This window comes from Schistocerca cancellata, chromosome 1 (assembly GCF_023864275.1).
Source record: "Schistocerca cancellata isolate TAMUIC-IGC-003103 chromosome 1, iqSchCanc2.1, whole genome shotgun sequence".
NCBI classification, from domain to species: Eukaryota; Metazoa; Arthropoda; class Insecta; order Orthoptera; family Acrididae; genus Schistocerca; species Schistocerca cancellata.
In genome coordinates, this window is record NC_064626.1 from 152,954,614 (window position 1) to 152,979,918 (window position 25,305).

Consider the following 25,305-nt stretch of genomic DNA (forward strand, 5'->3'; position numbering starts at 1 on the left):
TAACACAGGAACACTGGTAAAGCACAGTTCACAAAAAACCCAAACACAATAGTTCTGCAGCTAATGATACCATAGTCTGACACATGTCTCTGTTATAGAGATACAGGAGGGCTGCCTACTAACAAGTAACAAAATTGGAACATTTATGCAAGACTGCTAGACACTAATTAAATACTGAGGCAGTAGTTTTAAGAACCTTTAAATTTTTCCTTTCATGTGAAAAAGAGAAATACAGGAATCAAGATGAAAAGAGCAAGATGAATGAGAGCTGGAAGGAAGGGCAGAGGCAGAGTCAGAGTCAGGAGATGAATCTCAAAAAGCACTAAAAAATCAATAGCTGACAGTCAGATTGCAGGGAAACAAACCACCAGCATAAATTTGTCTATACAATTGACTGCATATGCATTCAGTTCCCAGCCCATGATATTTGGGCATTGTTAATGATTTGGGTTATTTGATGAGTTTAAGATTTTCCTCTGAAGCATGATGTGACAGCACAGACCCAGCAGTGTACCTCTGGTAAAACAGGGTAGTAGGTGCAGATGTGGTTACAAGCCACTGCCAAGTAACTTCATGGAATTCTAGAAAAATAATCAAGGAAAAATGGGTGCTGCATACAATTCCATGTAGTGAAATCACAATATAACTGGTATAATGAACTTACAGGAGGAGTAATACTCATTTACATAAGAGTCCTTGGGTTGGTCAGAGCTCAATTTGTTGACGTCTCATAATTTCTGTTATCTCTAATAAATATGATGTTCATGTTAACGGTGGGGAAGTTGGCGAAATCTGAATATCATGTAGAATATAAAAAGCTTTTTTTTTTCCTTTCAGAAGGGATTAGCTTCCCAATTCAAATCAGTATAAGAAATACGATAACTTAATAAAATATATGTGCATAGTGTTCGTGATTTCAAAAATGGAAGATTGCTTTTTAAGACTTTCATGCAATGAGCCAAGACCTCACAAACTGTCAGAAAATTGTAGGCTGTTATACAAGTGATACTAGTTCTTGCTTCTTGAATATAAATCAGCATGAACTGAGAAAGTGCCACATCTTGCCTTTTTCACACGCAATATCCTGTGAATCCTGCAGTTACGAAGCAAATTCTACTTCCTAATTTCTCAAAAGCATTCAAGACCTCATCACACTTTGGACCATTAACAAATGGAATGGGTTCTTAAAAGTGTGACTAGCCTGAAGGCATTTTAAATAATGTAATGTAGTATGTTGTCCTTGGCTGTGAGTGTTCCTCAGAGACAAAGATAACACCAGATAAGTGTGATTAACTGTTCAGGTTCCTTATGAACTTAAATGGTCAATTAGTGTGGGAAATAATCCAAGACAATTTATCAATAAGAGGTCAGATACTGAGCACATGAGATGGACAGGTGTGAGGAAATAGACTGACTGTGCTACTTCTGGAGGAACCAAGCATTCATTTAAAATGAATAAGGTAGCAGCACAACCCTCAAACAAAACTGTAAGCATTGTTAAGAACTAATGTTAGAGTTTAATGCCTTATTACAGTACCTCTACTCAAGAAGAATTGGAAAAGGGGGCAGTTAAAGGTCTGTTAATCACTATATTCATTTAAAGTCATTTAGGGAAGCCACAGAACATCCCAATCAAAATGCCCACATCAGGATTTGAAACCTTTCCTCCCAAGTCCCAATAGAGGTTGTTAATAATAACCAATGCATCATCACACCACAGATTCTTGTTGATGTCTAGTTTGCATTAACAAGCAATTACTATCACTGGTACTGCTTAGCAGTTACTGTGGATTTACTGCTGTTGTGATTCATAACAACAGACTAACTGCTTTAAAAGTGTAAGCATATTTTCCAAATTTTTAGCTCCTGCAGTCATATACCTTCCACACTTAAACAGTTCTAACAACTGACACACATAGCTGCCAAGATTGAGAAGTGACCGTCAGTAATCACATGGCAAAAATGAAAGTCGAGGTCTCCCATGGAAAATTTTGAGGGGGGATGTCAAGGGGGAGAGGGCTTTGAGTTCAACATCCCATCAACATTGAGATGGAGCTGGAGCTTAGATATTGTCAAGTATGGGGAAGGAAATCAGCTGTACCCTTTCAAAGGAACGATCCTGGCATTTGCCTGGAGTGATTTGGTTGAAAAATTTTAAAAATTAGAGTTGTGTTTTAGGCCTTTAAACACTGTATTTCAGACACTTTCTAGCCCAAAATAATGAAGATTTTCCAGCAATTAAAACAATTGTGAACGAAATCAGGTTAAATGGAAAAAGCTAAAAATCAATTTGATAAACATTAAGATACTTTAAAACATTTCTGTAATTTATGAACACTGCAAAATCAATACATGTATATATCTCAAATTATTAATTAAAATGAAAGTAAAACATGTAAACACAATTCACTTACATCATGAGATGAGGCTTGTCTTCAGAGTTTTATACAAAAATATTTACAAGTCTTTCTCATCTGCCTCTTCTTCCTGGATCTGCCTCTAGTTGTATAATACAGAATCTTCACTGGTGACTGAAGACAATTTTCTCACAAGTGATAGTGTTGTTACACTCTTCGCAGCCTTAATCTGATCCATTGAAAAATTATTTCGGTAATGTGATTCATTTTACTGATGATCAAAGAACCTGACCTTCATGTGTTCACACCATACCAAAATGCAGCACTGTTTTCCCTATCACTTCTAAAAACTCTCTCACAAGCAGCATTGCTATAAACAATAAGCAGTAATGCAAGCATAAGCTGGTTCAGTAATAGATAATTTTTAATGCCTGATGCATCACACATAGCAGATATTTTGTACCAAGCAGTATCAGCTCTCTCTTCTTCCACCATTCCAAAGTCATCAAACTGGTATCTTGAAAACTCCATTTCTTTTTTTTTCTCCCCATTATCATTCAGAACGTGAGGAAATAGCTCATTTAGCTTTATAACAGATGAAGATTTACTTTTTCTAGATCTAATATCCTATAACTTTAAAGTTTTTTAAGAAGTCATCATGTAGTGAACATTTTCCTTTGATTTAACTGCAGAAGTTGATGAAAAATCTTCCGACACCTTAATAAAATTTTGTAACTACAGATTTTTCAAGTTTGGTATGATGAATGTAGCTTATTGTGTCTACACCAATGACAATTTCTTCATCCACTCTGTGATATTTATTTTTTTGAAATTTCAATTTCAGCAGACTACTACAAGTATGTACCACAGAAGAATTGATAAATCTTACAATCACACCTGTAAATAAGTTATTTAGGATGCTATGAAGTCTGAATTACTGTCTCTTCTTTCTGAAGGAATACATTTGCTTTGGTAAATAATGAAAGGTATTACACACGAAAAGAAGATATAGCTTAGTTACTGGATCTGAGATTGTTTACATTTTTTGAAGCTCCCTGACTGAAAAATTTTACAAGAAGTTCCCATTGTTCAATTATTCTTTCTATTGACTGGAGCAGTGTGAGCTATCTTGTACAAACATAATTCAGCCTTTTATGGAGTTTACTGCTATATATATTTTGACAAAGTTTACTTTTAAACTGTCTTTTTTGGAGCGAGTATAAAATGTCATTTACAAATTTTTCAGCATGAAAATATTGTTGCTTTTCATGCCTGTTTTTGCAGCTAAATGAAACAGGTGCCAAGAACAAGACTAATTTTTTATGTATTGCTGAACTTCCTTCAAAAAAGCAGCACTATATTTGCATTATCACATCATTCTGTGTTCCAGATGTTTTAGTTCTTCCACAACTGTATTTTTTAGCAATATGAGAATCAATAAAAATGTTTTTGAACAGTTGTGAATTATGATTTGCACAACAAACTGGCAGGGCTTGTTCAACAATAAATGAACCAAAAAGCATTTCAGCACTGGTGAGAGAGTCTTCATACAATCATGCATTTGAAGAGTTAAGGTTTGTTAAGTCTACATGTACTTTACACAGAACACGACAAGAGCAGTCATCACGACCAGCATGCTTTATAGAAATTTCTTGTGAACACACTGTACAAAACACAAGTCGGTCTGATTTTACCAAACATGGCCATTCTTTACTACAGTTTCTGAAATTCCTGTCCAGTTTCAAATTTTTTTGTAACACTGCCATCCACTGTACTGACACTTTGGTATTCCACACTATTACTGTCTGAATTTGGTACAATACTTTCCTCACTTTCACTTGGGATATCTTTTGCACTGTTTAATTTGGCATTATCATTTGTGTCAGGCTTTTCCTTACAGACACATTGGGTGACTTCCATGATAGTGGGAGGCAAGCACGTTACCGCTCAGTTAAGCATGTGGACACATAATTTAAAGATTACTAAGCAGTCTATACACAACGCATGCGGCACAGTCCTGGCATATTTCCATGCATGTGCACTAGACATAAATACCGTGATCACTGGAAATACTGAGTGAAACTCGAAGGGGACTGCCTGATTTTAAAGGAGTCACTCATTCGAATTAAAACTTGAAGACTCCGGGGTGCTGTTTGTGAAGCAATAGATTTTTTGTTATTGTTTATTAGACAATTTTTGTTCTCTTATGTAAATATCATATAACTATGTTCTGGATGCACATGCGCATTATCGCTGCCTAGTATGCATGCTCAGATTCACAGGTTATTACAACTTCTGTGCAAAAATGATGTGTCTACCAAATTCTTAGTTCCACCGCTAGATGCTGTTGTGCTGGACTTGTACGTTGAACTCATTTGTTCAGCAGTTCACATTCGTTACACTCTGCAAAGAAATCATTACAATCTATAAAACGTTTTAGAAGCTTATGACTGGCAGCTAACTCTGCAATGAAAATGCACATAATAATTATGGACAAACTCCAATAGTTGACTGCTATGGAGACATAGTGAAATCAAACTCTTCGTGATGTCAAAATGTTTGTTTTTCATCTTATGTGGTGATCAATACCTATAGTGACAGGTTGTGTAGTATTAGACACTTGTCTATGTGAAATAATAATAGTATCGCCTACAGAAATGAAGTTACAAGATAGTACTCTAGTTTCCATAACCTTTGTACTTCTCGGAAAAGAAATCAGAAAGTAACAACTAAACCTTTAAGGAATGTTTATTTCTTTTTTTCTATTTTATTAATAATTATTTACAGTGATGTTTTAAATCAAAGACACAAATTTCTGAAAATACATATATACAAGGGTCATTTTTAAAGTAAGAATCAATTTGTAATGGAGTAAGAGAAACTTAATTTATGAATGTAAATTGATCACAAACTACAATATGCACATTTTTTTCACTTTTCAACATAGTCACCATGAACATTTAAACATTTGACAAGTCGTGGCAGCAGATTTTGTATCCCATCATCAAAGAACTCTGCTGCCTGACTGTTAAACCAGTTAGTAACAGTTTATTTCATCATGTCATCATTTTCCAAGTACTTTCCACCATGAAATTCCTTCAGTTTTGGTAACAGGTGGAAGTCTGATGGTGCTAAGTCAGGGCTGTATGGTGGATGACCCAGTAATTCCCAATGAAACTTGTTCAGTTGTGTCTTCATTCTTGCTGCAATGTGAGGCCGAGCATTGTCGTAAAGCAGAACGATGCTGCTAGAGAGCAGTCCCCGCCGGTGATTTTGAACAGTGTGCCTATGCTTTAATAATGTTTCACACTAACTATTGGCAATAAGTCTACCACAAGAATGCCTTTCTGGACCCAAATAACAGTGGCCATGATTTTTCCACATTGACATTTCTTGCTTGAATGTTCTTGGTTTTGTTGAAAAGTTTGAATGATGCCACTCACTGGATTGATGTTTATTCTCTGGAGTGTAGCGTGGAATCCATGTTTCATCACCAGTCACAATTCGGCTCAAGAACTAGTCACCATCGTTGTGATAGAGCTCCAAAACAGAGAAAGAAGGTGCCATTGGCTTTTTTTTTTTTGTGTGTGTTCTTCTGTCAACATTTTCAGCACCTATCTCTCACACATTTTTTTATAGTGAAGTTAGTGAAGCTTGTCAGTAACAATGTGAAAAACTAATGATCTTGAAACTTGAGGAAATTTCTGATGCAGGTCGTCTAATAGTTAAGCATCTGTTTTAGTCAATTGTCTCATCAAGTTTTTGTGTAAAATCTTCAGTCAAAATAGTAGGCCGTCCAGATCATGCTTCATCATGAACATTTGTCCTTCCTTCATTAAACAGCCTACACCATTTATGCACATTTCCATCATTCATTACACCCACACCATAAACTTCAACAATCTGCTAGCAAATTTCTGCAGGATAGACTTGTTCAGCAAGTAAGAACTGAATAACTGGGTGCATCACATTCAGCGGAATTTCTGGTTGACTTGGCGACAAACTAAGCATGTAACCACACAACCAACACTGGCACAGACATAAAACGCAATGGTGGCATAGTGAGAGCGGCTGACCGTGAACAGATGTCGTATGACATGATGCGCGGACACAAAGCCCTATTGGTTCTTATTTTAAAAATTCTCCTCATACGTTTTGTACAGAAATCAGTTATTTTTCTGCTTTAGTGACCTCCAGCATGCTTGGTCAAGGATATTTTCTATTGCAACCAAAGCCAAAAATACATTATCATCTATTTCTATTATATTGTTGCACAGGTGCAACATTTACAAGCATAACTTTGCCTCTTTAGGAATTACATATGTAAGTGACCCTGGGTTTTTTTTCTGCTTTGTCACTGTCTTTGGGCTCTGCAGGCTTCCACACTATTGTAAAAAATGTAAAAAAGAATCATCAAATATCGCTTTTTCTCCAAAATCAGGAGGAGTGCTCCATTTATTATGGAAATCCCAGTACATTTCTCTGATCTCCACTTTATTCTGAGATCCCTTGATGAATCCACATTTCCACAGTTCAAAATCAGTGTCAGGGTAACATTCTTTCACTTCCATCATGGTCAAAAGATCACATTTAATGATACCCACACTGTCATCACAACTTCTTTGTGGTACAATGTTCTAAAATTTTGAATTATTTCCTGATCTAGTGGTTTAATTTTAATGTGGCGTTTCAAGGCGGAAAAAAGACGTTCCACATTATCTGGAAGCAATCGATTAAGATAAAAAGTATAATTGCCCACAAAAAGCAAGATTTTGCACTTCTGTTTTTTCATGTGCTTGTCCCAGGTCAACAGCCACTCACTGAATCCCCCTTTGTTGGGGTGATAAGAAACAGAAAATGTATACCGTATTTACTCGAATCTAAGCCGCACTTTTTTTCCGGTTTTTGTAATCCAAAAAACCGCCTGCGGCTTAGAATCGAGTGCAAAGCAAGTGGAAGTTCTGAAAAATGTTGGTAGGTGCCGCCACAACTAACTACTGCCATCGAATATATGTAGCGCTACACAAGCATGCTTTGTGGGCACAAAGATAAATACTGGCGCCAAAACCTTTTTTTTCTCCGCCCCGAGTTTCGACCACTGCATTTTCATACATTGTCCAACGAAGTAAATACAAATTCCGTATTGTTAATCTTTGAATGTAGCAGAATTTCAATGTACTACGAAAATCCGACTGGCAAGACTGTTAAGGATGTTTGTCAATATGGCCAACTCTACGTTCCGAGTTTTTTCCTACCTGTGAGAAGAGATGGTTGCTAATAGGAACCTGATGAAATGTGAATTACATGCAGTATTCTCTTCACCATAAGAATAATACGAAAATAAACATTTTGCCATGTATTCTTTCGTGTTTGCTGCTATCTCATTTTATCCTGTCTGCCTAATAAACTACGAAACTAGAATGAAACAACAGCAAACCCGGAAGAATATACGTATCGTGTCATGTTTATATTCATATTATTCTTATGCCTAATAATGATATAGTCAGAAATGAAGCACGGCAACTGACTAGATTTTAAATGTAAGATGACTAATTTCTGTGCAGAATGTGATGTACTAAAGAAGCGGCCGCAAAGATTTTCAAACGGAGAAAAATTTGCGCTAAACTCTCGTTCAGAACATGTTCTATCATACGCAGTCTATTATTTGGTTCTTGTTGATCATTATCAAAGAAAGCAGCAGTTTTTTTTTAAGCGGCGGTAGCTCGCACAAAAGCAAGTCATGCCGCGAGCGGGGACAGGCCATAAACACGCACTATCAGAATGCGACAAACAATGCATGACACAGTATAGTAATGCATTTTCACCTTAGAGTGACGTAAACACCTATAACAAAGAAAATGGCACTTATCAGATCAAAGCAAAATAAGCAATCGATTCAAACCAGACGAAGCACGTGAAAAAGGAAGGGTACCCGTATAAATACGGACGGAGTGCCTGACGCATAGTAATGGCTACCTGGTAAAGCTTAACTGCTAAGCTTACGACTCGAACCAAACTACTGTAGCTGTATCGTCTTTCATTCGACCTAAATTGTGTCTCATATTACAATGGACCAACTTTGTTTCGATTTGGAGGTGCGGCCTAAAACTTTTCTCTCCCCTTGAATTTCAAGTCTCAAATTTCAGGTGCGGCTTAGATTCGGGAAATATTTTTTTCCTTTATTTTGAGTCTCATTTTTCAGGTGCGGCTTAGATTCGAGTGCGGCTTAGATGCGAGTAAATAAGGTATATTTCAAACATCTGGCGTTAACAGCTTTTACTATAAATAAAGGTTTTGGTTTCTGATACCCTTCAATGTCTACTGCACATTTGCCAAATCTCCCTTCGTTGTTTTCATACTTCTTTGGTATACTTCGATTCTGAGGAAGTGAAGGATCATCAACTTGTGAAGGTTTTTCTTTTCAACACAATTCCCAAAAGTGTTCAGAACTATCATGCCTTCCATTCAATACACAAATCAAACCCTCACATTTTTTCCAGATCAGCAACACTTAGATAAGGCCATTGAATTTTTTCATTGACATGCTCTACTTGGTTCACTGCATGGCAGTAAAGACATAAACAGAAGCAAGTCTTGAGTTGTAACATTGACTCAAGCTAGCCTGCACATTTGCAACCTGCCTCTGTTTCGCCCTCTGCAGAAAATGTTTCAAAAAACTCTAGAAGTTCTTTGAAGTTTTTCAATATTCTCAAGATACTAGATGCTCACATAGTCCATCGAGTTGGGCAAAGGGGTCGTAGACCAGCTTGGTCGTTGGTGCTCTCACTGCATATGCTTCTGAAAAGTTCCGTCCTTTTGTTGGATTCCCTTACGGCGTTTATTAAGTCCAAAGCCATAATATCCCTCATAGACGAAAGATGGTGGAGACTGTCATCAATTGCCAAGTTTAAACTATGAGCAGTGCAGTGCACATAATGTGCTTTTAGTTGTATATCCAAAACTAACTTTTTTAGTCCTTTGAACTTACCTCTCATATTTGAGGCACCATCATAGCACTGTCCTCTTAAGTTATCCACTGGCAAATCAAGATGAGCAAAAACGTCTTTTAAAATACTAAACAGCATTTGGAATTCAGTGTTGGGGGTCTTGTATAAGCCAATAAAGTCTTCGTTTATGATTAAGGAATCATCTACATCTACATATACAGGGTGGTCCAGTGATCATGACCGGGCCAAATATCTCACGAAATAAGCGTCAAAGAAAAAAACTACAAAGAACGAAACTTGTCTATCTTGAAGGGGGAAACCAGATGGTGCTATGGTTGGCCCACTAGATGGTGCTGCCATAGGTCAAACAAGACCACCTACAATAAATCAGACCTTAAGGCAGATATCGATAGTTGACAATATGGCGGCAATCGTGGGGGAAACAAACCAGCGTGTTTGTGTTTCCATAACGCGTGTGTGTAACATTGTATACGTGACGTTCAGGAGAAGCGAAAGCATTTATTACTAGCTGTTATTTATGCTATATGCTGTGAATGTCGTCAAAAGTGCTACGCTAGTATTTATTTTCTATATTCAGTAGTAAGTTCGGCATAATTTCAAGTGTAAACTGTTCTTGCGATGGGTCGTAGTTGTTGTGTACCAGGATGTAAATCCAATTACGGCAAAACATACGATACCTCAACATTTAAGTTTCCCAAGGAAACAGCATTGAGGAACAAATGGATGAAACTAATTCATAGAGATAATTTTGAAGTGAACGATAAAGCTGTGGTGTGCATTAAGCATTTTGAACCTAAGTTTGTGGTTAGGGAAGACATTTTTCCTGTGGAAAATAGTGAACCAATACGTGTGCCACGAAAAATACCAAAACTAACAAATGATGCAATCCCAACTATCTTTCCTAATCAACCTTCATATCACACAGTACCAGTTCCTAAGCAAAGGAATAATCCTGAAGATCGTGTTCAACAGCTACTGGAACGTGATGAATGTAGTTTCAGTAAGTGGTGCCAAAATGACAATATACCTGACTTTCAGCATTTTAAAAGTGAAGTGCAGAAAAGGAATGTTTGTCCATTTACAATTTTAGTAAAGGATGACTACATATCTTTCATTAAATTAAAGGATGATTCAGTCAGTGATGTGCCATTAGTTTCAGTGTGCTTCAAAATATCAAGTTCCTTGGAAGTAAAAGTGTTTCACAAAAATGTGTGTTTGCCTACGGAAACCTTGAAATGGATACTACAGTCTGGGGAGGAAGAGAACTTGAAATGTGACAAGTGGACGAAATTTGATAATCTGGTGAGTCACCTAAATGGTTTCACAGATAACTCTACTGGCACCACTGACAAGATTGTAATTTTAGTCAACGTTCTCAAACAAGCACTAAAAGCTGGTAGTGATTTTGACGCTGAAATAGCACCTAAAATAGAATTTGTTTTGGAGCAATTACAACTCGCAATAACAAAGCAAAGCAGATATTCTCCTGAGCTTTTGATATGGGCAGCAACCATTTGCTTTTCATTTCCTGGTGCCTACCATCACTTGAGAAAAACAAATGTATTAACATTACCTCATCCTGTCTATTTAAGGCATTTTCTATGCAAAATGGGTCCAAATAAACCTTGTATTGGTCCATCACAGGTTGCTTTTTTGAGGGAAAAAAGTAAATTTCTTCAGGGAAGTGACAAGGTAATTTCAGTGATGCTAGATGAAGTTTATGTTAATTCAAAATTCTCTTATAAGGCAGGAAAGATACTTGGTGTTGCTGAGAATACTTCAGATACTACAAGAGCAGGTACAATGCAGGTTTTCATGGCATCATCTTTACATTCTCATTATAAAGAAGTGATAGCTCTCTTTCCTGTAAAAAATGTTAATTCTGATACTCTACTGAAAATGACAATTGATGTATTGAAGTTAATGCATGAGCTGCAGTATGATGTTATATGCCTGGTAACAGATAACCATAGCACTAATAGAAAAATGTATCAGCTTATGTGTGGTGGCACTTTACAGCCGTGTATTACAAATCCAGTCGCTCCATCCAAATTTCTCTTTCTTCTGTTTGACAATGTGCACTTGCTTAAGTGTATCAGAAATAACTGGTTGAATGCAAAAAATGTATCCTTCATAATGCCAAATATTGAGGATACATTTGCTTTCATCAATACCTTTCTACACAGTGATGAAGGGAATGCTGCATGTGAATATACTGTCAGTGAAGCAAAGTTTTCAGATTTGAGGAACCTGTTTCATTCTGAGAAAAATAAACTGTTGAAACTTGCCCCAAAGCTAGTAAGAAAAGCAGTATATCCAACTTCTATTGAGAGACAGAATGTTACCCTTGCTCTCAGTGTTTTTGATTCCAAAAATGTGGCAGCACTAGAAATTTTGAAAAGTCAGGGGATTGAGATTTCTGATGGCACTATTCAGTTTTTGAAATTAATCATTAAATGGTGGACAGTTTCTAATGTACAGCATCCCATGAAAGGCAAATACACATCAGATGATAATTCTAGCCCAATCACTGGACCTACTGACTCCAAACTTGTGTTTCTTGAAAATTTGAAAACATTTCTTGATATCTGGCATGCATTGCCTACTCATGGAAAATTAACCAATGAAACATATACTGCTTTCTCTCACACACTTGCAGCAACAGTTCAGTTATGCAGATACATTTTTAACACTTATAACTGGTCCTATATTCTTACAGCAAAATTACAAACTGATGCTTTGGAAGCAAGATTTGGAGCTTACAGAAGGCTAAGTGGCTGCACATATAATGTTTCAGTTGAGCAAATCTTGGAATCTGAGAGGAAACTGAAAGTAATAAGTCTACTAAAACTCAGATCTACTAAACATGGTGAATTTACATTAAATGATTTTGCAGCAAAAGTAAATTACAGCATAAAAAACCAAAAGTATGAAAATTTGGATAAATTAGAACCTGCTCTAGAGGAACTAGCAAACATTCCCATGATGGATGAAGACTTGAAAGTCTTGGTCTGTATTGCTAGCTACACCAGCAAAACAGTGCTTGAGAAGCTGCAAAAAAGTGGAAAATGTTCAGGCTGTGAAGAAATGTTGCAGACACAGGATGAAATTTTGTTGCAGTGTGAAACCAAAGAACTCCTTTCCTATTTCAACCAATTGAATCGTGGGGGATTGAAGTGTCCTTCTTCTATAATGATTTCCTTGTGTTGTAACATATATAAACTTTTTCAAGTTCTGATTAGCAGCACATATGAACCAGAATTCCTAAAACTTGAAAATCAGAGAGATGCAGTACTTGCCTTAGGAACTGAATTGTGTGAAAATGCCGTTAGTAACCTCAGTGATGTGTGCAAATGTGGCATTCCTTTAAAGACAATAATCAAGAAAAGTATTAAAGTGCTTTCAAATATTTTTATTAATAATTACACAAAACTGTTGAATGAAAAGTGTGTTTCAAAGGAAATTGCTCGAACACTAGTCAAACAAAAAAGAGGAACTCATGAAGACATTGCAGCAAAAATAACAAAACGCAAAGTGGCCAAGCTGAGCAGCAAATAAATCCAACAGGTACTCAAAATCAAACACTTCTAACGTATTACGTAATGACAGTGACTAGAATTAACTGCATATTGTTAATACAATTTTGTGCTTTAGTTACACGCTTCATTTATTATTGCTATGTAGCTTCTATTGTGCAAATTATTATTAGGGTCCAAATATGCCATTTACATGTGTTTTGTAGTAGTTTTTTGGATTTGATTTTCAGTTGCATCTCATAATTTTACTTCGTCATAGTTCTTATTACGTGATTTGTGGCTTTAGTGACAACTTTATATTTAAGTTTAAAGATAGAAAAATACATAACAATACATTTCTTACGCAATTTAGAATCTACTTTCCATTTATGAAGTCTGTAAATTATTCGTATTACGGTAGCGCTGAAATACTTGGCCTAAGACGGGCGCCATCTTGGTTTCTGTGTTGTGGTCTGATGTATTGTAGGTGGTCTTGGGTCAAACGGCTATTAACTGCATTTTTTAAAATAGGAACCCCCATTTTTTTATTACATATTCGTGTAGTACGTAAAGAAATATGAATGTTTTAGTTGGACCACTTTTTTCACTTTGTGATAGATGTCGCTGTAATAGTCACAAACGTATAAGTATGTGGTATCACGTAACATTCTGCCAGTGCGGACGGTATTTGCTTCGTGATACATTACCCGTATTAAAATAGATCATTTACCAATAGCGGAAAAGGTCGATACTGTGTTGATGTATGGCTATTGTGATCAATATGCCCAATGGGCGAGTGCTATGTATGATGCTCGGTATCCTGGACAACATCATTCAAGTGTCTGGACCGTTCGCTGGATAGATACGTTATTTAAGGAAACAGGAAGTGTTCAGCCACATGTGAAATGTCAACCACAACCTACAACAAATGATGATGCCCAAGTAGGTGTTTTAGCTGTTGTTGTGGCTAACCTGCACTACAGTAGCAGACAAATTGCATGAGAATTGGAAATCTCAAAAACGTTGGTGTTGAGAATGCTACATCAACATCGATTGCACCTGTACCATATTTCTATGCACCAGGAATTGCATGGTGACGACTCTGAATGTCATGTACAGTTTGGAACAAGAGAAATTACGGGATGATGACAGATTTTTTGGACGCGTTCTATTTAGCGACGAAGCGTCATTCACCGACAGTGGTAACGTAAACTGGCATAATAAGCATTATTAGGCAACGGAAAATCCACAATGGCTGCGACAAGTGGAACATTGGGGCATTATGGGAGGAAGGATAATTGGTCCCCATTTTATCGATAGCAAACTAAATGGTGCAATGTATCCGATTTCCTACGTACTGTTCTTCTGATGTTACTACAAGATGTTTCACCGCATGACAGAACGACGATGTACTTCCAACATAATGGATGTCCGGCACTTAGCTCGCATGCGGTTGAAGCGGTACTGAATAGCATATTGCCAAATGCATTCAGGTTGATGGACATCATTTTGAGCATTTGTTGCATTAATGTGGTATTTACAGGTACTCATGCTGTAACAGCATGCATTCTCAGAAATTATTAAGTTCACAAAGGTACATGTATCACATTGGAACAACTGAAATAAAATGTTCAAATGTACCTACATTCTGTATTTTAATTTAAAAGACCTACCTGTTACCCACTGTTCATCTAAAATTGTGAGCAATATGTTTGTGACTATATGTTTGTGACTATTACAGCGCCATCTATCACAAAGTGAAAAAAGTGGTCCAATTAAAACATTCATATTTTTTTACGTACTACACGAATATGTAATAAAAAATGGGGTTTCCTATTTTTAAAAAACCAGTTGATATCCGTTGGACCTATGGTGGCACCATCTAGGGGGCGAACCATAGCGCCATCTGGTTCCCCCTTCAAGCTAGACATGTTTCGTTCTTTGTAGTTTTTTCATTTGACGCTTATTTCATGAGATATTTGGCCCGGTCACTATCAATGGACCACCCTGTATATAGTCTGCTAGCCACCAAGCGGTGTGTGGCGGAGGGCACAATTACCCCCCCTCTGTTCCACTGGTGGATCGCGCGAGGGAAAAACGACTGTCTGAACGCCTCAGTACGAGCTCTAATTTGCCTTATCTTTGAATGGTGATCAATGCGCAATTTGAAAGTTGGTGGTTATAATATATGCTCTACATCCTCGGCAAAGATTGGATTTCGAAATTTAGCGAGCAGCCCCTTCCGTTTAGCATGTCATCTATCTGCAAGTGTGTCCCACTTCAAATTTTCTATGAGATTTGTAACGCTCTCGCGATGGCTAAATGTACCAGTCACGAATCTTGCCACTCTTCTTTGGACCTTCTTAATCTCTTGAATCAGACCCAACTGGTAAGCATCCCATGCATATGAACAATACTCTAAGACTGGACGAACTAACGTATTGTAAGCAATTCCCTGTGCTGAAGGACGGCATCGCTTCAGGATTCCACCAATAAACCGCAATCTAGAGTTCACCTTGCCCATTTCTTGTGTAATCTGATCATTCCATTTGAGATCATTTCGAGTAGTCACACCCAGCTACTTGACTGATGTTACCACTTCCAAAGACTGGGCATTCATTTTGTAGTCTTACATGAATGCGATTTTCGCCTTATTATACGTTACTGATATTGAGGGATAGCTGCCAGACATTACACCACACTTTTATTTTCTGCAAATCCTCATTGATTTGTTCACAACTTTTGTGTGATACTACTTTCCTGTAGACTACAGCATCATCGGCAAACAGTCTAATGCCACTGTCAATACCATCAACCAGATTGTTTATGTAAATCGTAAAAAGCAGCGGACCTATTACACCGACCTGGGGCACACCTGACGTTACGCTTGTTTCTGTTGAAGTCACCCAATTCAGGACGACATACTGCTCTCTGCCTGTTAGAAAACTTTCTATCCAATAGCGTATGTCATCAGAAAGACCGTAAGCGTGCACTTTATGGAGCAAGCAACAGCAAGGAACTGAGCAGAACGCCTTTCGAAAGTCGAGAAATACGGCGTCAACCTGGGAACCGGTATCTAGAGGCTGTTGTATATCATGCACAAAGAGGACCAGCTGTGTCTCGCATGACCGCTGTTTCCTAAAACTGTGCTGGTATCTATAGATGAGCTTCTCACACTCTAGAAAGGTCATTATGTCTGAACACAAAATACATTCCATGATTCTACAACAAATCAATGTCAGTGAAATTGACCGGTAATTATGTGCACCCAATTTTCTCCCCTTTTTATAGACTGCTATGACCTGGGCCTTGTTCCAGTCCCGTGGAACTTTCCACTGTTCCAATTATCTCTGAAAGATGATTGATAAGAATGGTGCTATATTTGTAGCATAGTCAACACATAACCTTACGGGGAGACCGTCTGGGCCAGATGCCTTCCTGGCGTCTATGGATCTTAACTGTTTTACAATCCCAGATACACTAAACACTAAGTCAGCCATCCTTGCGTTTGTTAGATAAATGAAAGGGGGAATGGTGCTGCAGTCCTTTACCGTAAACAAGTTTTTGAAAGCTAGGTTTAGAATTTCGGTCTTCTGTTTATCATCATCCGTTACATTACCCATACTGTCAGTAAGAGTAGGTATTGAATTATTTGTAGCATTCATAGGTTTTACGTATGACCAAAAAAATTTTGGGTTACTTTTAGAATCTGCAGATAAAATATTGCTTTCAAATTCGTTAAAAGAATCTCTCATTGACCTTTTGACAGCTGCTTTCATTTCGCATAATTTCTGTTTGTCAGTGGGACAGTAACCACATTTAAAATGACTGCAAAATTCTCTGCTTTCTCAGCAAGTTCCTATGTTTGTTGTACCAGGATGGATCGTTTCCCTCCCCTATATTTTTGCTAGGCACATACTTCTCTAGCACATGGTGGACAATACGTTTAAATTCCAACCAAAGATGCTCAATATCTTTGTGTCCCAAACAAGAAAACTCTGTGCTGTTTTTTTTTTTTTTTAACTTCCACTGACATAGAAGCCACAACAACATTATGGTCACAAATACCTTCTTCTAGATTAACTTCCTCAAAAAGATCAGGTCTGTTTGTCACCAAGATATCTAACATGTTCCCATCTTGAGTTGGTTTTCTAATCAATTGCTCAAGGTTGTATGTTGAGAGCACTCCTACAATAACTTCACAAGAGTCTTTGCTTCTGCCCCCCTGTGTTAAACGTGTAATTTTCCCAGTCAATGGATGCCAAGTAACTACTGTCAAACAAGGAAAATAAAAAATTCCAAAATAGTTTTGTGATTTTGCAAAGCATTTTCTTAGGGGGGAGGGGGGGTCTCTGCACCCCCAAATGAATTTTTGAGGGGGCTCAGGCCCCCTCAGGACCCATGGAGTTGGCGACTGTTACTGTTATGGAATTAAGCTTTTCGTTAAGCCTTCATCATTACCATACCTGTTAAAAATTATGTTATATCTTTGAGAGCCATACCACATTAACTATGAACCCTTCAGTTCTCAGACTAACAATGAAAGATAGGTGTGGTCCTCTGCTTAATAAGCATTTTTCAATACAAAGGAAGCACCTTGCTGAGTCTGCTTCCTCCTTCCATGTGAGATGTTATCAGCCATATGATTTTTCTGTTTCAGGATTGTCAGCAGTGTGGATGGCAGAATAGGGTGTATACGTGAACATGGAAAAAAATTCCCAGATTTCTCCCAGATTTCCTGATTAAAGATACACTTTCTCCCAGATGAAAACATACTTTTTCCCTGTAACCGACAGTGTATTTTCTCTTGGAACTGTAGAACTTACCAATCCTTTGAATGGTTATGGTTTTATACACGGGCGTTGAATTTCCTGGCTCTTTAGAAAATGAAACTCAGGGAAAAAACACGTTTTGGAAAGATCTTCAATTTACAGTAGTATGTACGCTTCATATTTTCATATTACGACAGTATAAACTTGAGTTCCACCAAGCACCACATATTACTTTCCAAAGCACTGAAATCGAAATAGCGATGCGCTTTTGTAAGCAGTCATAGCTCATGCCACGTGATCTCGCCAGCTGATGACGGTGGATATTCAGAGCTTAGGACACGTCATGTAGTCAGCCAATAGCAACATCACTGTTAAGTAGCATGAACACACAAACAGAAAAAGTTAATGGTTTAAATTAATATATATAGTGTTACTACAAGCACAGCAAAGTTTTCACATATAATATTGGTCTCTAAGATCAATATGCTGCAAGAGAAGCTAACCTTTCACATACAATGTTGGTCTTTTATGCGCGTATTACACTTTAAGATGTATCACACAAATGTGCCAGTAACATTTTTAATAACAGCACAAATCTCTGATCTTCTGGGCTCAAAATTCATCTAAATGGCTTGTCATCAACAAGTCAAACACACTGATTTAAGAAATTCATCGTACATTCTCGCACATAGTTCAACTTGCGTAAAAGGAAATTTACTTTGAAAGAAACGCTTTTCAAAACATTATTCGCAACATTTTCCCACGACCCATTAGAAATAGGTTCCTTTCAGCAGTTGAGCGCCAGATAACAGGCGTCAACACGCTTGCGCAGCTATGATGACTTAGGAGGTCCATATGTTCATATGTGTAAAATATTAAAAGATCTTACATTATGTCACGAAAGAAACAAGACATCAGAGGATACTCTAAGAGCATCGGAATTTCGTGACCCATACTAAAATGTGCACGTTTAAAGTGCACATTCGTATCTCCAGATTCCCAGTGAAGTGGGTCTCCACCTGACATTAATCTGTTCAATGTGGTTTTCGGGATGTAAATTTTCTTGGAGTACCAGTGCTGTGTTATTTCATGTTTGGCTCTATATTATGGCATAATGCCATATGTGCTAGAAGATGAAAATAAGCACTTGAAACACAGCGAACAGTTGAAACTGGCCAATAGTGTGGAACACTTCGTTTCAAATATATTGACTGCCTCAGCAGAAAAGATTAATAAAAGAAAATTTCTTTAGCAAACCGACAAAAATAACTTCATTGTTCTGCAAGGCAATTAATGCTTGACTGACAGAAAGATGGAAATGAAATAAAATATGAAACTAATAACATATATAAGGCTTCCATAACTAAGTGAACGTATTTTAATTCACTTGATAGCTCCCGGTCACAGAAATCTGTTTTGTTTTCATCTGAAGTGAGAGCAGTAAACAAAGAAGAAACAGTAAATACACTAAATGTAAACATGGGTCACATGGAGACTACCCACTTCCCCATTATAACTCAGACTACCCTGCGCATCAGCCCCGGATCAACGATATATTCGAACCAGGGCAATACAGGATAGTGGCGCCTCCTCCTCCCCCCCCCCCCCTCAAAAAGTGCAGGGCCACGCCTGTTCACTCTGTGCAGATGGTTGTTGTCTTGCAAAACGTCCCCATCTGTTGACTCAGGGATCGAGACGTGGCTGCACGATCCGTTACAGCCATGCGGATAAGATGCCTGTCATCTCGACTGCTAGTGATACGAGGCCATTGGGATCCAGCATGGCATTCCGTATTACCCTCCTGAACCCACCAATAGCATATTCTGCTAACAGTCATCGGACCTCGACCAACGCGGGCAGCAATGTCACGATACGATAAACCGCAATCGCGATATGCTACAATCCGACCGTTATCAAAGTCGGAAACGTGATGGTACGCATTTCTCCTCCTTACACGAGGCATCACAACAATGTTTCACCAGGCAATGCCGGTCAACTGCTGTTTGTGTATGAGCAATCGGTTGGAAACTTTCCTCATGTCAGCACGTTGCAGGTGTCGCCACCTGCGCCAACCTTGTGTGAATACTCTGAAAAGCTAATCATTTGCATATCACAGCATCTTCTTCCTCTCGGTTAAATTTCGCGTCTGTAGCACGTCATCTTCATGGTGTAGCAATTGTAATGGCCAGTAGTGTAATACTGCAGCAGTTGTAAAACACACCAAATAAACGAGACTGTTTTGGTACAAATGGTCATTTTTATAACACAGCAGAATATGATTCATGAAAGCCCCATATCAAATGCCTATTAGGCCCACTACAAGCAAAAAGCTTTACGTTAGGAAATAGTTTCACATTTCATTCATATGCTCCAGTTTCTCGGACATGAGATCGAAAAGTAGTAGTATGAAATTTTTAAACAAATTGACAATCGTCATATTCTTCCATAATTTGTGTGATGTCCCCGTTTCTTCTCCTTCCTCATTCTAACAAACAGTCTTATCATCACTAATTCTCTAACAATTTCTGCCAATGTCAAAGCTTATTCGCCGGTTAACTTCACTAACTCTGCCAGAATCACCGGTTTAGTTATCCCGCGATTTTCTCCAGCTAGGCCTTGTTACAGGTTCATATAACACGTTTTCCGCGCTACTTCCAGAATATAAAAGCGGCTACTAGCCGGGGACCGCACAACAGGCCCTTACTAATATAGCGATCTGGCCAAAAATTCTATCAAACTTTAATTTTCGTGGGTACACCGAGAAGATAATATGTAATCTTTCTTACCTGTTATTCCTGTTAGTTATTTATGTCCACTCTGGTAGTCTGAATCTATGGATTTTGCTAGTCATTATAACAACGCTCATCATTTGCAAACCCAATCAACCACATGATGAGACAGCGGTTGGTATTCATCCATTCAGCTTCACTCCACTCAGCTCGTATAGCACCCTTTGTGTGCAGGGAAGTTTGTTTCTAGAGGCAACAAGGATTCCCTTGACAGAGACATCACGTATTCTATGCACGCATTCACAAATCAACTAATGATTCATTCAGGAATCAACTTAGAATGTGTTCAAAAATCGACAGGGATGCTTTTCAAAGTCATATGAATAATCGAGTGACCAACGTGCGCTGAATGCTAGGTGCTTTGTGAAACAAGGTTTTTTTTTTCCTCAAGAAAACGAATTCTCCTCCCCCCCTCCCCCTCCTAGGTCCGTGCATGCATGATTCTGGCAGCTTGCGCGCGCCGGTAAATTTTTTCCTGGTAGCATCTAGCTGCTTGCTGTGACTGCTTGCAAAGCTAACAGCCACATTTCTGTAGCCAGAAGCGGGAGAAGGTACTACTCAACTGAGTATGCACATGATCCCACTTGTAACTGCTAAAATAAATTTAATGTAAACAGTTGTGACATCATGCTCACTGGAGGCAATTTGTTGTTAAGAAGCAATGCATAGTCTTCCTAAAGCCTTTGACACATTTTGCTGTTTGCAGATGCTTGTATGCGCACTGTGTTTTGTTGTTGCATATGGCACATTTCCTTTGCAATTTAAGTTTTATTTTTGTTTTTTCCCTTGTTCATGTTTTATTGCTGCAATATTATTCTGCAGTAGCGGGATACAGAAATACCCTTTGTTAGAATATTGGTTCTTACAAATCAAAATTACACAAATTTAACTGAAAACAAAAACAATGAAAAATTCCAGGAATTCTAAAAAATTCCCGGGTTTTTCCCGGTTTTCTCCCGGATGAAAAATTCCCAGGTTTTTCCCAGATTTCACGGTTGTCCTGGGTCGTATACACCCTGCAAAATCATGATAGTATCACTACATCTCTTTTTCACACTCAGTTTTTCGTAACCTCAATAATCTGTTTCTTTTCCTCAAATAAATACTAGTTTGAAGTCATTTTTAAAAGACTGATGTACAGTCTTAGACATAAAAACTGACCTCTGGTTGGCCGCCACAGAGACTAAGTCCGAATCGTTCACTTACAGTGGCCAATAAAACCAATTGCCCCTGACAGCGCTAAGTCCAGCAACCTGCACTATCTTGCAACATTGTAAGATGCAGAAGTGTCAGGAGGAAGTGTTGTCTACTTCTGAGATGTTATCGTGTGGTGTGAGCCCATAGCCTAGTGGGAATCTGCGTGCACTCTAAACTTACAGTCACGTGTTCGTGTCCAACTGTATCTTTTTCTTTTTTACCATATTTCGGCCCTCATCTAAAGTTATGAGTGTGATTGAACATCGAAGATAATTCGCTTCACATTCTACCCACCAGTAATAGCATAACTTCCAGAAACATTTCCGCAGGACAGCTTGTGGCTGCGTCGCGATCAGAAAAGCTTATGCTCAAACGTTTCCTCATGCTGCAGCAGCTACTGGCCACCGACCAGATGCCATCCGCCGCCTGAAATCCGGTGCCTCCCAGATGAATGCGGCACGACGCTATCGGTGTATGTATCAACTGTCATTTTCGAATTCACGTTCGAGTTATCATCTTGCACTTTAGCATTGGATTTTGCATACTTGAAAATCATGAACTACAGTTAAGCGATGCCAAATTGGGTTGCAGGTGGAAAGAGATGTAATATCCACAACACATTATTTGTTTTTGATATAATAGAGGAGTGAGTACAGAGGAAGCAGCTCGAAAGATTTTAGCTGTGTGTGGAGCGAGTGCTTTTGGGGAAAAATTCGCCAGAAAAAGATATTCTTGTTTCAACAAAGATCGTTCTGGCATGAATGATTTTCCAGATTAAGGAAGTCTTGACTACTGATATAAGCAAAATGTAAATATTGTGTGACTAGCGCCTCCCGTCAGGTAGACCGTTCACTGGGTGCAAGTCTTTCGATTTGATGCCACTTCGGCGACTTGCGTATCGAACTGATATAAATGATTGATTACCATTTAACCATCATGCCACATTTTCAGTCAACAGGCAAGGCTCAGATGGGTTGTGCAGGAGTACTGCATGCTCTAATTTGAAACAACAAAAAACAGAGTGACTATTATTGCAGTATTGCTTGATCATCATCAGGTCGCTCTTTGTACACTCCTATGCAATACTGTTACTGGTAATGTGTTATGATGCCTTTATTGTTAACTTCCTAAGAAAAAAATGAAAGGCAGAGCCATACCAAAAGATGTAAACTGGGGCAAAGAGTAGTGTGAACATAATATTTTCCATCTGATAGCTCCAAAAGTGTGTTTTGCACTACGAATATTTCCCCAATGGTGTGTCGACTACAGCTCTAATTTTGTTGCCAACAACTGAGACACGTTTCGGTTGCAGTGTATCTGTGTAATTGATTGGCGCATGTGTTGTTCAACAGACAGCAGTCGTCACTCTCGCTGGAATCAATGACTCTCTCTCTCTCTCTCTCTCTCTCTCTCTCTCTCTCTCTCTGTGTTCGTGTGTGTGTGTGTGTGTGTGTGTGTGTAAAGTATTTTAATGCAATGGTTAGTTGCTACAAAGTGATTTTTTACCCAATCCTAGTTCTGTATATTACGTTAAGTAAATAAGATGTATTAACTCCATAAAATCGTTAGCAGAGACAGTGCACTCTTGTTGCGGCTCACAAGTGTGGTGATTAGCAGTGCCCAATCCCGCCATGATTTGTTTATGTTGGCTGAGCATGGACACTGCAGCAGATGCTTCGCCATAAATAGAAGGAAATCACCTTGTCTCTGACTGCAGTTAGTGGACATCACTATCTGTATGTTCTAACAGTAACCAACATGAGACTCTACTCACAGGTGCCGTGGAGCAATTGGAATGGGTATCATGTCACTAGTCATCAGAATATTAACCAGTGATGAAATGACTACCCTATTTGAATCCCAAGAAAATAGGAACCTTCTCACAAAGTAATGTCAGGTGACATCAAAATTTATCCAACATTAACTGCACAGCTTTCATGCACGCAGTAGTAGCACACAAGGAAATATTATGTCTTGGAAGCGTTTATTCATTTCCTCCTCTCACATAAACACCCTTGTTTTAGTATGAAGCGAGAAAATAAGCACGAAAAACTGAAGTTTCTAAGAAGCATATAAGTCATTTCCTCTTCTCATATCATAGCTTTTGTTTTAGTATAAAGTGAAAGATAAACAGTTTAGGGTTCTGAAGTATAACATGGAACCAGATTCTTATTGTAGGCCCTATCAGAAACGCAAAAAGCAGGGAGCTCTCCATTCTATTGTGCAACAGTGTTTCCTTTTACATTCACAGATTCTTATTTAAGGACTTGTGAGCTGTATGTTCTACAGTCGAATGAGCCTTATGTTAGTGTGCTAATTATGGTATGGAAAAAAACGCAACGAAGAGAAGTTCCCTAGAGCAGTGAATATATTTGCAGATGTCTGTATCAGCAATGACTGCCAGCTGCCACAACACTTCACATAATTCACGTGGCAGACAACACAACTGTGAGTGCACTTGAGACTTCATTTAGTAGGTCGTCAGGAGACAGACAAAAACGTCAAATTAACATCACTTTCTGAGTCATATTCCATCCAAAATGAGGTGTTATTAAGGTAGTTGAGTGCTCTAGCAATTACACTTTGATAATTTCCATATGAATATTTCAATAGCCAAAAGGAACCATTAGTGTGAAACCATTGGGAACTACATTAATATCAAACTGCAAGAACTCAAGACAATGCATGGACACTTCCCTTCACTGGGTAACCTCTTACTATTATTTTGCATTCTCTCTGTCCTAGGCGTAATGCAATGGAATTTCACATTCATAAAGTGCTTCCGGTATTCTTGACAAACACCAACAACTTGTAATCACTGCAAGTAACAACTGCGTGATGACAGTGGTACAGGTCGTCAGTGGATGTGGTGGTGTTATGCTGCCAAACTACTTGCAGTAACGTTAACGGTGGCACACGTAATCTAGCTCTGAGTACCTAAGTAAAGATAGTGTGGTGGCATCGTCATTTCTCTTTGTTTGGCATCAGCTTGTGTAATCTGATTTAACGAACAAATATGACCATCAGCTATGCAGCTCAAGTGAATCACTGCACAGGTACTCTATCTCACACTTGGTTAAGTGGTCAGCTCACTGCAATCCTGCTTCTTCTGTTCGAAAATACTTGTATACTATCAATTCGTTATACGACATGGATTAGCGTCATCACAAAGCAACGACTAAGGAATGGATGCCATTGAAGTTTTAGTGTTTTGATTATTTCTGCACAAGCCTAGAATTACTCGGTCTTCGACCGTCTCGAACACACGATATTTTAGATGTGAGTGGGAGAAAGTAACCCTATCTACTGTACATCACCTGTCTGTGTGTGTGCAGGATTGAAGTTTGTCGTATGAAGACAGTAGACACGGCAGTCGAACGGCATCAACAAGTACTTGTCGGTCGGTCCATGGAAGTCATAATGAAAGTACATGGTGGCACCAAGGAACTTCTGTGTTATTCTGTGCTGTTGTGCAACTTTGACTATTGTTAGTGACAAAAGAACAACTGAGTGAAAAAATATTTTTAGTAACTTTTAACTTGAACTTGCTACAGGCAAGACATGTGTATGATTCATGTATAATAGAGTCACGGTTATCAAGCCAACTCTGTTGTAAATGTAACTTAATTGTTTCTGATGTGAGACAACATGGGTGACTTACAAGAAGTCAATTGTTTATGTGAGAGGTGTGAATTTTGTTCTTTGTG

General features: G+C 38.3%; 1 protein-coding gene across 1 annotated transcript in view; it reads right to left on the minus strand.

Annotated features, from left to right (window-relative positions):
• LOC126167316 (lysosomal alpha-mannosidase-like) overlaps nucleotides 1–25,305 on the minus strand; it is a 208,275-nt gene that overhangs the window by 72,140 nt on the left and 110,830 nt on the right. The window lies entirely within an intron of this gene.